The following is a 13,805-nucleotide window of genomic DNA, read 5'->3' as shown; positions in this document are numbered from 1 at the left end:
CATTACTCATTGCATAAAGTCACAAGTTTACACACTAGGAGTCCCGTCTTATTCCCACTTTTAGTATGATGAAAATAATCCTGCTAAACTAAAACACTTGAGATTTGATATCTTACATATTTGAACTTTCACTAGTTGACACTTTAACCCAACATGTGGAAACCTGATAAAAAAAACACATTTGTACGTAAACATCTGAAATCTACAGAGATTTTAGCAGAATGAAATGAGCTTAATTACAAATTTGTCAAAACTGTGTATAGTTCACATTTACATGGTTGTTGTGAAGATGATTCTGGTGATGCAAGTTAAAATAATAATAAAAATCAGTCACTGTGAAGATATAAATGTTCACACTCGATGGGGCCTTTCTGATTGCCGCTGCAGCTTCCTTTAACCTGCTCAGTGTTTGCAACATCATTGGACAGATGGGTGCAGATCTTCAGGAAAAAAGTGAGACACTTTAACCCTCTGAGCAAACAGTTCAAGTTTCTTACTTCTTCCTACTTCTTTTCAAACATGTTAAGATAACTGTGGTCCAAAAATATCTGTCTTTTGGATTTCTTGTTCCTGTGCATGATTTTATACTGTAATATTCAAAATAAATCAATAAATGGAAACCTCAGTCCTCGTCACAGGTGTCCTGAAATGCTGACTGTTGTATCATGTCATCTGTCACAACGCGTTTTGCTGTCGTAACACGCTAACATTACGGCCACTAAAGATGAAAAAATAAATACGACAGTCAGCTGGACAAAGATTGTAGTTATTTCTCAGTTAGTTGAACAGAAGCAATATTGAGTTCTCACCAGAGTCGGCTGCACCTCATCTCTGCTGGTGAAAGGGATGCCTTGGGGATACCAGACATGCATGGGAAAGTCCTCCTGAGAAACCAAGAGAAAACATGTGTTGTAATGACCTATAAACGGTAAACGTCCTATGACACATGATAGGTAGTTACCTTCAACCTTGCTGCAGGAGACACAATGTCTTGTAAGTGAAGTTTCATGAACAGATGTTAACTTCATGTTTAGCTGTGAGAGTCTCAGCTTGATTGGAGTGGATGGCCGAGCTACAACTTAAGACACTTTAATCTGTAATGCAAAGAGATTTATCATGAGTAACAATAGCATTCTCAGAGAAAAGAAGTGAACATTTACACTTACAAATCAAATAGCTCCACTTCAGCCGCAGCAGAGGATATCCCTTGACTGATGCAGCAAGAGGACATGTCTCTGAGTGCTCAAGCTGGAGAACATGTTTCTGTGTAAGGAAGTTCTTTTTTTCCCTCAGTGGTCACCAGTGCTCAGTTGTGAGCTGAAAGGATGCATTTCACCCTGTGCCTTCAATAACGACTGTCGTTAGGATGCAGTAGGATCTTCTGTTTTGGTCGAGTGTGAACTGGAGGAGATGTTGAAGCTTGCAGTCGTTTTTCAGGTGGTGTTAACTGATGTTGAGACTAAAATGTTCCTAGTCAAAGCCCCCCACCCACCTACCCACCCACTATGCCTGAACCCTTCCTAAACTCCCATTTTTCATCCCAAGGGGGCATCAGCTGGCATATGTTATTGGTTCATGAGGAAGCCTGTGTTACACACAGACCTCCTGGTGAATTTTTTTGTGATCTACTGTAGCAGCTTGTTTAGAACTGCTGAAAGAGTTGTGGTTTGTGCACTTATCAATATAAATGCACAAGCCACAACTTTAAAGTTTTTATGAATTTGAATTTTACATTAATCATATCCTATACTACATACTAATATATATATATATATATATATAAAATTGATCTTTAATTTAAAGTCTCAAATCTAAATGAGCAGACTTATTTAGGTTTAATCAAATGGTTAGATTTTGTGACAAAAGCCTCATATATATAACTTTAATAGTTTCTACCACAAAGTTTATCACTGGAAAAATTGCAATATTCTTAAAACATAAACTGTTTGGATTCCTAATATTTAAAAAAATGGCATAACTCTTATTGGCTGAATAATGTAATGATTTGAAGAAATATAATTAGGAACGCTGTTGTGTAAGACATTTTAAGAGGAAATACAGTCATTTTAAAAAAAGTTTACCTTTGGCATGCTTTTACTCACAGACCTCTGATGATTCGGTTGTGGACAGGACACAGAACACAGGATCATGGTAACTGTAGTATGTTCTCATCACACCTGAATGTAAAGATTTCTGTGGCTGAGAAATGAAAATTAGATCAAGCAATGTGTTTTTCTCTGTGGTAGCAGAAGTGATCAACTGAACATATCCCCGAGACTGAAACAGCTCCAGAATTTGCCCTGGTGAACTGCGTACCTGATTCTCGTTGAAATCTCCACATACAATGACAGGGTGACAGTCCAACATCTCCAGTGCATCCAGAAGGCTTACCAGATTTTCCAGGAACGGTCTCAGGCTGTAGTCGGGAGGTCGGTACACAGCTGCAATCACTGCCCTGAATGGAGACTCAACCTTCAAAGCCACAAATTCAAGATCAGTCACATTTTGCAAATATTTTCTTTCATTAACCTTAATATGGTTTCTCACATAAACCGCCACACCACCTCCACTTTTGGAAGCCATTTGGGGAAAATTTGAGTATGACACATGTCTGTTTCGTTTGAACATATTGTAGCCATCCAGATGCAGATTGTCGTAAACAAAAGATCCTTTTAGGTGAGTTTCAGTCAGACACAGCACATCTGCCAGACACAGTTCGTGATGTTTTCTTATGTCACAGATGTGAGATGGGAGTCCCTCGGTGTTATGCGAAACAATTACCAGTGTTTCTGGCCTGTTTAAAGTTTCTTTCACCTGAAGAAGAGGCATCATGTCATCTACGCTGGCTTGTCTCATGGTCTGAAGAGCTGCAGTGACTTGAGGATTGGCAAATATTTTTTTTTCGTCGAAATCCAGTAGGTAGAGTCCACTGAGAGACGTTACCCTGCTGAGAGCTACGTATGCCATACCTGGTTCAAAGATTTTCTTCAAAGACACCACAGCTGCATTTGTTGTTAGGCCTTGGGTTTTGTGAATAGTACAAGCAAAAGCCAGTTTCACAGGAAACTGTCTACGTACCACTCCATTTAGCTTCAGATTCTCCTCCGCTCTCTCGATGTAAACAAGATTGGCAGTCTCTGAAGGTCCACTTTGGTTTCTGGTCCCACTTGTTTGATTATCCATTGTCAGGCCCAGCTTACTGATGCTGTGTTCATCAGTGTCAGAAGTTACAACAGCTGTTAGGACACCAAATGCACCATTAACTAGTCCATTTTGAACATCGATATTTCTGGTAAGCATGACATGAGCTCCAACGGCAACTTTCAAAGTGTCTGCTAAATCATTTCTACCTCCCTTGCATGGTCTTTCTTTGCGTGCCATTCTGCCTGTTCGTGGATCCTTTTGGAAGTCATCTGCGTCGATGGTGATGATGTTGGAATGTAACAAGTTCAGAGTTGCCAAATTGTGTTCATCCACCAACTTATTGGTTGCAAAAATGTGCAAAACGTCAGCAGGGCAAAGACTTGGTTCTGTGATGGCTTGTGATAACAAATCTCTGTCAGCCTGAGACAATTCATCAGTTTTTCCTTTCACCCGAATTCTGTTCAGCATCTCTGCAAACGCAATATCATCTTTTTGCCTCATAATCTCAGTTAGAGAGGTCATTTGAAAATGTTCCTGCCACAAGTCAATATCCGCTGGGTCGTGTACACAAAGAGGTGTAGATTGGCGAATTGGTTTCAGCTGAGCGTAATCGCCGAGCACCAATACAGATACATCTCCAAATGGTTTATGACTTCCTTTGATTTGTTTGAGCCGTGCATCCACATAAGCAAAGAGGGGCTTAGAAACCATTGAGATCTCATCAATGATCAAGATTTGAACGTTGAATAGTTCTGACCTGATTTCATCCAACTGATTGCCAAGACCTTGAATTGGAGGTTTTAACGACCTTGGAAGTTTAAACAAAGAGTGCAGTGTTGTTCCACCGATGTTGAAAGCTGCCGTTCCAGTGAAAGAAGTGAGCAGAACAGTTGGAGCAGAAATATCAGCATCCTCTGAGAAGCGTGGCAGCCTGCTGAGTATTTTGCGTGCCTCTGAGTAAATGCATCGAATCAGATGCGACTTTCCAGTACCTGCCCCACCATTTACATACAGAAAAAATGGCTCTGGTTTCAGACCGCACACAAGTTTAAGGCAGAAGTCTCTGATGGCATAGAAAATACAGGCCTGCTTCTGGTTCAGGTTCTGATACATTTGTCTCAGCAAATTCGGATCCATAGCGGGAGGTTCTCTGATGGCTCGCATTTCATTGACGGCAGAAGACTGAGGACAAAAGTCTGGTACATTTTCCTGTTCGTTTTCAGGCTCTGCCGGCTGAAGGTCGTCGTCACACTGCAACCTCACAACTTCAGATTCAGGAGCAAGATTACACCACTCATCAATCACATGGTCTCTGCTTTCCTCAAACTCTTCAAGGGCACTCTCAATCTCCTCACTGTTTTTCTCATATTTGTCTCTGTTTCTCTTGACAACACTTTTGACGGTTTCAAGGAGGTCTGAACCTGGTAGGCGGACACAGCCAGAGGAGTAAAAGGACTCGTAGGTAGGAAGACTGACGCTTCGAATTTCAAACTCTGACCGATGAGGAAGGTACAGTCTCAGTAATCTGGCATAAAACTGCTCCGGTTCCTTCTCTTTAGAACAATGATAGTAGCGGATGACGGAGGGCTTGTCATTTTTTCGCCTTGTTACAAATCCCAGCTGATTTAAAAGTGGTAAAACACCATTAGTGCTTGCCTTCTCTGAACTTACAAACCTGCAGGTAGCAGCGAAATCAGCCAAACACATTTCCTCATATTCGGGTATTTCAGGCCTTGCTTTGTACTTATCCGTCAAACTGGTCATCCATATATTGCAGGAATCCGATGGGATATCCTCCAAGAAAGACATTGGTCGACTCATCTTTACAGGATTATCGTCTGTGGGTATGAACACAACACTGCGGGAACAGTTTTTCATCTTTAATCCACAGGCTCGAGCAACACACTCCTGAGCACTAATTTCTCGCTTTTTAGAGTACGCTTGCATGATCGCTTTCATTTCATCACACTCATTGACTCGGTCCATGTTTGAATTGTCAATCACTGTTTTCAGGTACTCTGACAGTCCACTTTCTTTCTTTGTGATGTATTTTGTTAGATACTGTATACATGAGTAGGCATTTAGTATGAAAGACACATCAATGTTACTGTCCCAAGCTTTAAGCAGATGTGGATTGTAAGCATTTATCCAGCAATCTTTGGGATCACGCTTCAAGTAGATGGCAGTCTTTTTGTTCATGGTCTGAAGACAAGATTCATACTCTTCTAGCGTCAAGTGACACCGAGAAAGGATCTGCTCTAAACTCATGGAAGCGACTTCAGGTTCGTTCAGGAGTTGCATCAAAGGTCTGAGTTTGGCTTTGGCAGTTTCAGTGTCATTGTTCTCACCTGGTCTGGAGATCACTGTGTTTCTGCAGGGGGGCTTTGGAAAACCAAATCGACAACCAGAGTTCACACTCTTGAAACAAGATCTGGTGTGATTCTTACTGTGTCTCTGAACTTCAGAAACTTTCCGATACAGTTCTGGTTCTCTGTCTGGATCAGGAAGCTGTGCCGAGATGTATTTATCAACAAAATTACACACAGTTTGATCGTCTGACTCATCCAGCTGTGGAGCTCCTTCAACCCATAGCATCGCATGGATGTGTGGACTTCCTCTGTGCTGAAACTCAACTCTGTAAAAATAGTCAATCACTCTTCCCAAAGGCTGAGCATCTGACAGCAACAAATCTCTGAAAAGTGCCTCAACTCGCTTATCAAATAAACGCATGCAGGTGACAGGATTGGATCGCAGAATCTCAGACTTGGCGGTCCAGTCAAGAGCGTCGACATCAATTTCCTCACCTTGTTGCCTCTTTATGGCTTGAATGATTTCAGGCCATCTGAACTCTGCAGCTGAAAACGTGACAAAAAAACAGGGGGTGCCAATTTGACGAATTATACTGAACAAGTCTTTTGTTGCTCTGTTCCAGTATGCTGGAGTACCTCTTAGAGGTTGCATGAATCTCATGGCGTCTTTATTTCTCACCAGTTTCTCAACCTCTCGTTTGTCCTGCAACATACCTGAGGTTATTCTGCGACCATCTCTGGTTCTGGTCTTTCCTTTTCGTAGCTGAATCGTCATGCTGTTGTTAGCCAAGTGTATCTCTGTCACAAACTGTGCAAAAAACAAGTATGTTGGGTCTCTGGCAAAGCGATTATCAACATGAAATAGCCGTGACTTGAAATATCCACTTGGTGTCACTTTAATGAGTCTCCTTGTGTCCAAAGTGTTCTCTGATGTTGGAAATTGTACCGGGAAGCTCATGGATTCCAAATTTGGGGTCTTAAAAAAGCTGACGGGTGAATTTGATTGTGCCGGCGCCAAGCAGTATGTACTTTCAGAGAAACAAAGTATCTCTTCTGATATGTCAGGAGGCTGAAGGCATGATTCTATAGCAAATCCTCCATTTGGCAAATCACCTTCTTCTCCGTCATTCATCTGTGGCTGGAGTTGTTCACAATCATTGTCCTGATCATTTTCAGCCTCACATAAAGCATTTTTCTCATACTCGTCAATTTCCATCAGATCTGCTTCATCATAGTCATCCTCATCCATACTTACTTCGCTATCATCATCATCATCATTCATCATCATCAGGAAGTGTAGGGTCACAAAGCTCAGCTTCATGTCTAATATTTATGTCCCGATACTCTGGATGAATCTGCTTCAGTTTTAGTAATGCAGAGATTAGTTTAGACCAGGTTACTGTCTGAAAAAGTTGATGACCTCTATAGGACAAACGTCGCTTCAATTTTACTCTCATCACTTGGGACTCACTCCGAAGCCGGGGCAAGGCATTGACTGTCTCTTGGAGCTCTGATGGTACACACACAAAATTGCCCCTTATTAATCTTTGTCTGCCTTTTGGAAGAGGAATGATCTTTGCGAAAGGTATGCACTTAGCAATCAGGTGTCTTTCCAGAATATTCAAATCTGACAGTTCACTGGGAATTTCTGCCAAGTCAAGTTTGTTTGCTGCTGCTAGTGGTGGCATGTATCCTTTCTTTAGATGTCTGTGGCAGGTGTGACAAATCCACTCTTGACTTCTCTCATGAGGTACTGTACACTGTCTATCCGTGCAGCTTTCATCGCAAACATGGACATACTTGCCTGTTAGACACTGTTCAACCACATCTGGTTTCTTTACATAATTTGACCTTTTACAGAGTTCTACTTGGTTGGGAAACGAGGACTTGTGACACACAGTGCACACATAAGTAGGGCCAGCCTTTATATTTAATCTGAAAACTGAAATGGCTTCATTAATCAGTCTGTTCTCTGGCGTATTAGTTTGTGCAACACATGTTTCAAGATTCTCCGTTTCTCTCTGAGGAAATCTTTTCATCTGTCTGTATTTTCTTTTTACATTCAGTGCACATCTGTTCTTTTGCAGCATCCTGAATGAACTGTCTTTATTGTATTTGTCTCTCATTAGGGATTTCATCAGTTCTTTGTGTCTGAGCCTGAATTCTCTGTTTTTTGCATAAAGCTCAGTCATATAAGACCTCTGTCTCTGTCTAAATGTTGGATTATTTCTGTATAAATTTCTGATGTAGCTTTTCTGTCGTTCCTGAAATCTAGGATTATTTCTGTATAAATTTCTGATGTAGCTTTTCTGTCGTTCCTGAAATCTAGGATTATTTCTGTATAATTACTCACATAGTATTTTTGTCTCTGTTTAGATTTTTTCATTCTCTTTGTATGCTGTTCTGATGCGTGATCTCTGTTTCTCTTTAAACTCATAAGATTATTTCTGTATAAATTTCTGATGTAGCTTTTCTGTCGTTCCTGAAATCTAGGATTATTTCTGTATAAATTTCTGATGTAGCTTTTCTGTCGTTCCTGAAATCTAGGATTATTTCTGTATAAATTTCTGATGTAGCTTTTCTGTCGTTCCTGAAATCTAGGATTATTTCTGTATAAATTTCTGATGTAGCTTTTCTGTCGTTCCTGAAATCTAGGATTATTTCTGTATAAATTACTCACATAGTATTTTTGTCTCTGTTTAAATTTTTCATTCTCTTTGTATGCTGTTCTGATGCGTGATCTCTGTTTCTCTTTAAACTCATAACTCTGTCTATACAGATTTTTCATGTACAGGTTTTTCTTCTGCTTCCTTTCAGGGTTGTTTTGAAAATTCCTGTGAGAATAAGATATTTTCTTTGCTCTGAAGGACTCGCTTAATGCATAGTTTTCTCTTTCCTTCCTTTTTTGATTCTCTTTTCTTTGTTTCGGTATCTCTGCCTTAAGTAGTCTCATCTTCATCTTTTGTCTTTTCGCTTTAGGGTACTTTGACAGTTTCAAAGACATTTCCAAAAGTGCACTTGTTGCATTTTTTGTTTCACTGGAAATGGGGAGTACTATATTTTCTTGTGTGACAGACGACATAAAACTAACTGCATTAGATACACCTTCAATTACATCATCAGAAGGACCACTTGCAACAGGACACATGACTTCAACATTGATGTTTGACTCAAGAGCAGGAATGTTTTGTGTCAGGGAAGCAGACTCAACCTCTTGCTGAACAGCAGTTGGTGTCTCGGATTCATTTAACAGTGGAGAGGTGCCAACTGTGTCTGAAGCGTCTCTCTGGTAAATGAGAGGGGCTGGAGTTCAAATGCACAAGATGATGGAACATTAAGCATTGTGTACACTGATTTTAATCTGTGAATCATGTCACTAAGACGGGAAAATTTCAGCATCACTGCTGTGCCAAAGTTTAAAAGATTGCATGTCATTGGCATTCCATTTTTGTTCCTTGTGTGGGTCAAAGTATCCATACTCACCAAATCTGCTTCTAAAACCCAATGGCCAAGCCTGACATGATCAGCAGCCCATATTGTACATCTGATGACAATTGTCTCAATGCTTTTCCAGGCTTGGAAAACTCTGTCCACCTCCAAATGTTCCACATACGGGTACTGGAGTCATGGCGATCTGATATGTTGACCTGCGTGCCAGTACCTCATTTGGTAGTTCATCAGTTGCCAAATGGATGCTACGAGGAAATCTTTCTCTAGCCTGTCTGTACACGGCATCACCTTTATCCAGAATGAGGTCAAGATCTGGTCTGGTAATTGTTCATTCTCATGGAAAAAAGCCAGAAAAACCAAACTGTTTGCCATACACTGACGTTCCTGTATTTTCCATATTTTAACGAATCTTGACTCCGTGAGGCACACACATTTATCACTGATGGCTGAAGTTCTACATTAACTCGAGACTGCTGAGCTGAACCACGTCCCCTTTTCACCATGTCAGCATAAGACATTTGTGATGCACTTTTTGTATCTCTTGCATTATGCTGAAATACTGGTTTGGCAGTGTTTCCATTAGATAGTGTCACAGAGGATAAACTGTTTTCACTTATATTGTTTACCTGCTGTCGTTCAAAAGACTCTCCAACTGACTTGTTCTCCGAGTCAGTACCTGTCACTTTATCGCTCTGAGGCTGTTTCTCCTTCTGCCATCTGAGCTTCTGAGCCTGGGAACGCTGATTCTTTCTGGGCATTGTTGTTTAGACTTCTGGACAGGTCAGGCAGGAAACAGCAACTCCAATGGTCGTTGTTGATCTTTTTATCTCAAGATAAGCAGATACAACACAAAACTACACCAATGCACTTACAATCAATGTATTAGTGTTGAATAGCTAGTCAATACAAACCTGTGAACAAACCTGAAGTTCAGTCCAACGTCAGTAGCAGCAAGCAGGAACGCGAATTAGGCAGCTCAGATAAAAAATGAGCTTTACTTCAGTCCAATTGGAATTTTGTTCAATAAAGATTTAGCTCAGAAGATTAATTTTCAGTTTTTAAATGTATACAGATCAAGTATTTAGTTGATCTGTTTCAGAAATTATTTAAAATAGAAAATTATAATCCAATTTTGAAATAGAAGTGTTTTTAAACTTCAGGTCCAAATCAGATTACTCAAAAAGACGTCTTAGAAATATCAAAGTTTTACGTTTTTTCTTTTTACTGTTTTTGACTTTATGCCAATAGTGCTCTATAAATATATTTTGTCAGACAAGACCAGAGCTTTACTTAAGTCCAATTAGAATTGGAGCAATGTAGTTCAGCAGAAAGCAAACTTTGCTTTCAATTTCAAAATTTATACAGATCAAGTTTTTAGTTGACCTGTTTTGAGTAATTATTTTTGGCCAATTTTTAAATGGAAGCTTTTCAAACTTAAGAGATTACTCAAAAATGACGTCTTAGATGTGTGAAGCTTCCCAGTTATTTACTCTTACGGTGGAGAGAGGTAGACAGGAAAGACAGAGCAGTGAGAGGGGAGATTCTCTCAGATTCTCAATGATAGTCAGATGAGTTACTGATGAACTCGATAGAAGTAGGATTTCTCAAATATATAGCCACAAAATCAATGCCACAAAATTCATGTCACAAAATCAATAGAAGAACTGTTCAGAGGTCACAGGACGTAAGATGTGAGTGGAAAACAGATCTAGTTACTGGTAAACTAGATTAAGAGAGACAGGCAAACATCAATTTGGCAGTAAACTGATGGTTGAAGAAATAAAGGGAACTCTGGTTACTGGTAAACCAGGCTCCTGAATTCGGAAAAACCAGGCCACCTATTGGGATGCTGGTTTTTGAAGGAAATTCGTAGGAGAGTTTAGGGATGGGATAGTAAAATGCACAGTAAATGGTATTCCAGATATGTTGGAAGTAAGAGGAAAGGAAAAAACACAGTTGGAAAATTAAAATGCTTCCGACAGTGGTTAGAAAAGAGGGTCCGTGGAACACCTGCGAGACAAAGAACAGCCAATAGACATCAAAATGAAACATTCTCAACAGAGCAGCTTCTGGGTCAGATTTCATCTGAAAAGGTTCAAACTGTGAAGAGATTCATACCTACTACTATTGTGAACTAAGCTTTGTGGTGTGAATTGGGTTGTTGCTGTGTTTTCATGACCTTTATTGAAATAGTTCAATGAATGAGATTATGATATTCTTACTGAAATAAGATGCATCCCAGCATACCAACAGATAAAAGAGCCAGTTGCTTTAGCAGAATTTAATGTTGACTTGACCTTCTTCATCACAGAGATTAAAGTGAGTGACAGAAACCTCATCATGAGTCCAGAAAACAACTCAGAGGGTTGTTGCAGTACTGAGTCATGTTTCTTACAGGGTTTTGGACAACAGGGTCGTCATGTGAGCATAACCAACATATCCTGTTTGAATCTAATTTAAAGCAAATGTTTGTGGACATGATTTTATTCAAATTGTGTGTGAGTCAAGTTGGATCAGCTGTGACAGCTCGGCTGATCCACGTTGAAACATCCGCTCACCAGGGAGAAAGGTGTTTGGGTCCACTTCTCTCTGTGAGGGAGAGTAGAAACAGTTTGTTATTAGCTGACCAGAAAACCTTCAGGAGTCCAGAACACACATATCCGCTAAGGTTCTTTGTCCTCTGTACACAAGCTGCTTTGATCTAGACATTTCTGGACGTTTCAGCTAACTTTTTTAAATCAAATAAAGCCACATGCTGCTAGTACTCACCTCACTGAGCAGAATTTGGTGGAAATATCTAGGTTGTCTGAAAGGAGGGAAATAACAGTTAAATTTATTGAATTTATTTAACAAAGGCACATAGACAAAACAGACTAACGTAAAAAGCAGCAGTCCTATGTTTGCATCACTCTGCTTCTGCTGTGAGCATCTGTCCCTAATAGGGCCATTTTAATAGTGCATTTGAAATTCTATTGCAATGAAGAGTTGGGAGTGACACTATTACCTTATTTATGTTTCCAGACAAGGTTCTGTCTAAGAGGATTTTTTAAAAAGACATCGAGTCTGTTTTTTAGATACTAAGATTGTAATGTATATGGATTTTAGACAGCTCATAAGATCACCACCTTGTTACACATTTGTTTAGTGCACAAAGATGGTAGCACAGTCCAGAAAAAAATATTTCAACAAAATGAGGAAGTTTGCTAAAAAGCTTTAAATATTTTCAGTCCAATTTGTGAGATTTCTGTGTCATAAAATGTTGGTTCAGAATGAAACTGTCAAAAACATTCAGGTTTTCCACATTGTCACTGTCTAATCGTATATTTCCAAATTTATTGTTAAAAACATTTGCGCTCGACAGGCTGCTGAACTTTGCAATGTACTTACCAGGCAAAGAACGCTGGTGAGCAGTTTCTTCATCTGTGAAAAGACACTGTTGTGTTATCTCACAATTATTGACTTGATCAGAAAAATACACAACACGTTGTGTATATTTAGGTGAATTCCAACAGTTAACACGTTAGAATGGTTTTCAGTTAAGACATATAGTAGGCGTCAATGATAGCATATCATGCTAACGGTCGGCACCCATCATAAATAGGAGGGTTAGCGGTNTATAACTTCATTATGGTATGGCGATTCGTTAAGAAGCGATTATTAATATCTTTAAGAATGAAACCGTCTTTCATCTCTTACATTTTCTGATTATTGCAAGCCAGCTCTGCACGTCACAACCCAAGAACAAAGCAACGTTTATCGAACAGCCTCTTAACGGCTGACAGTCCGTTTCAGTTGAACTGAAAAGTCTAATCAACTCCGAGGTTACCGTAGCAATTTTATACATATTTAGCTGAATAGAAGCTGATCATGAAGACAAATACTAACATACATGGTTATAAATTAAGTCAATTGGAAATACCCGGAAAGCAACGTTTTTAACCGCAAAGTCCAATTAATTGCCGCGGTTGCATTTCTTTTTAACTACTTTGATGTCCATAAAGAAAAATGCTAAAAATAAATGTTTATAAATTAGATTATGGAAACTATACTGCATAAGGATAATTAAATTATTATACATTCTTCATTCTGAATAGAATGGTTTCAGTTAAGATATATAGTAGGCGTCAATGATAGCATATCATGCTAACGGTCGGCACCCATCAGAAATAGGAGGGTTAGCGGTTTATAACTTCATTATGGTATGGCGATTCGTTAAGAAGCGATTATTAATATCTTTAAGAATGAAACCGTCTTTCATCTCTTACATTTTCTGATTATTGCAAGCCAGCTCTGCACGTCACAACCCAAGAACAAAGCAACGTTTATCGAACAGCCTCTTAACGGCTGACAGTCCGTTTCAGTTGAACTGAAAAGTCTAATCAACTCCGAGGTTACGGTAGCAATTTTATACATATTTAGCTGAATAGAAGCTGATCATGAAGACAAATACTAACATACATGGTTATAAATTAAGTCAATTGGAAATACCCTCTGCAATCTGAATGGACAGGTTTTCATACGAGTGATACCGTCAATTTTAGCATATGCTAATGATTGTTTGCTATCAGAAAAAAACTCCGTATAGCGGCTTTCAGCTTTATTAAGTTACAGCCACACTTAAGAAGCAATTATGTAATAACTATTTGACAAGGAAACCGTTCTCATTGTTTATAATTTTATTATCACGACAGACCCAAATAACACACCGCTTACCTGTTGGGGACAAACGAAGAAGTGAGAAGTAACGGCAAAGAACGTCACGTCATGCGTCAGAGGCATTCAGGAGGACTCAGACATTTCCACTTCGATTACGACTGTGGCTTTTACATGCTTGTTAAATCAATTCAAGAAAGATTTGGCACCAATTTTAAGTCTCATGTACAATTCGGGTTTTGAAACAAA

The 13,805-nt window shown here is 39.4% G+C and overlaps 2 long non-coding RNA genes across 2 annotated transcripts; both read right to left on the bottom strand.

Moving 5' to 3' along the window:
* Nucleotides 1-204: 204 nt before the first annotated feature.
* LOC145550423 (uncharacterized) lies at nucleotides 205-1,634 on the bottom strand. The gene is made up of 4 exons (XR_014086324.1): nucleotides 962-1,634; nucleotides 810-884; nucleotides 622-718; nucleotides 205-440 (listed from the first exon to the last, which is right to left on the bottom strand). It is a non-coding gene; the product is annotated as an uncharacterized LOC145550423 (long non-coding RNA).
* A 9,609-nt stretch (nucleotides 1,635-11,243) lies between these two features.
* LOC145550416 (uncharacterized) lies at nucleotides 11,244-12,317 on the bottom strand. Its single transcript, XR_014086317.1, has 3 exons — nucleotides 12,291-12,317; nucleotides 11,673-11,709; nucleotides 11,244-11,492 (listed from the first exon to the last, which is right to left on the bottom strand). It is a non-coding gene; the product is annotated as an uncharacterized LOC145550416 (long non-coding RNA).
* Nucleotides 12,318-13,805: the final 1,488 nt, after the last annotated feature.

Source organism: Poecilia reticulata, unplaced genomic scaffold (genome assembly GCF_904066995.2).
Source record: "Poecilia reticulata unplaced genomic scaffold, P_reticulata-male-v2 Scaffold_43, whole genome shotgun sequence".
In the NCBI taxonomy this organism is placed as follows: domain Eukaryota; kingdom Metazoa; phylum Chordata; class Actinopteri; order Cyprinodontiformes; family Poeciliidae; genus Poecilia; species Poecilia reticulata.
The sequence above is the reverse complement of the archived record's forward strand: the minus strand, read 5'-3'. Positions and strand labels throughout refer to the sequence as shown.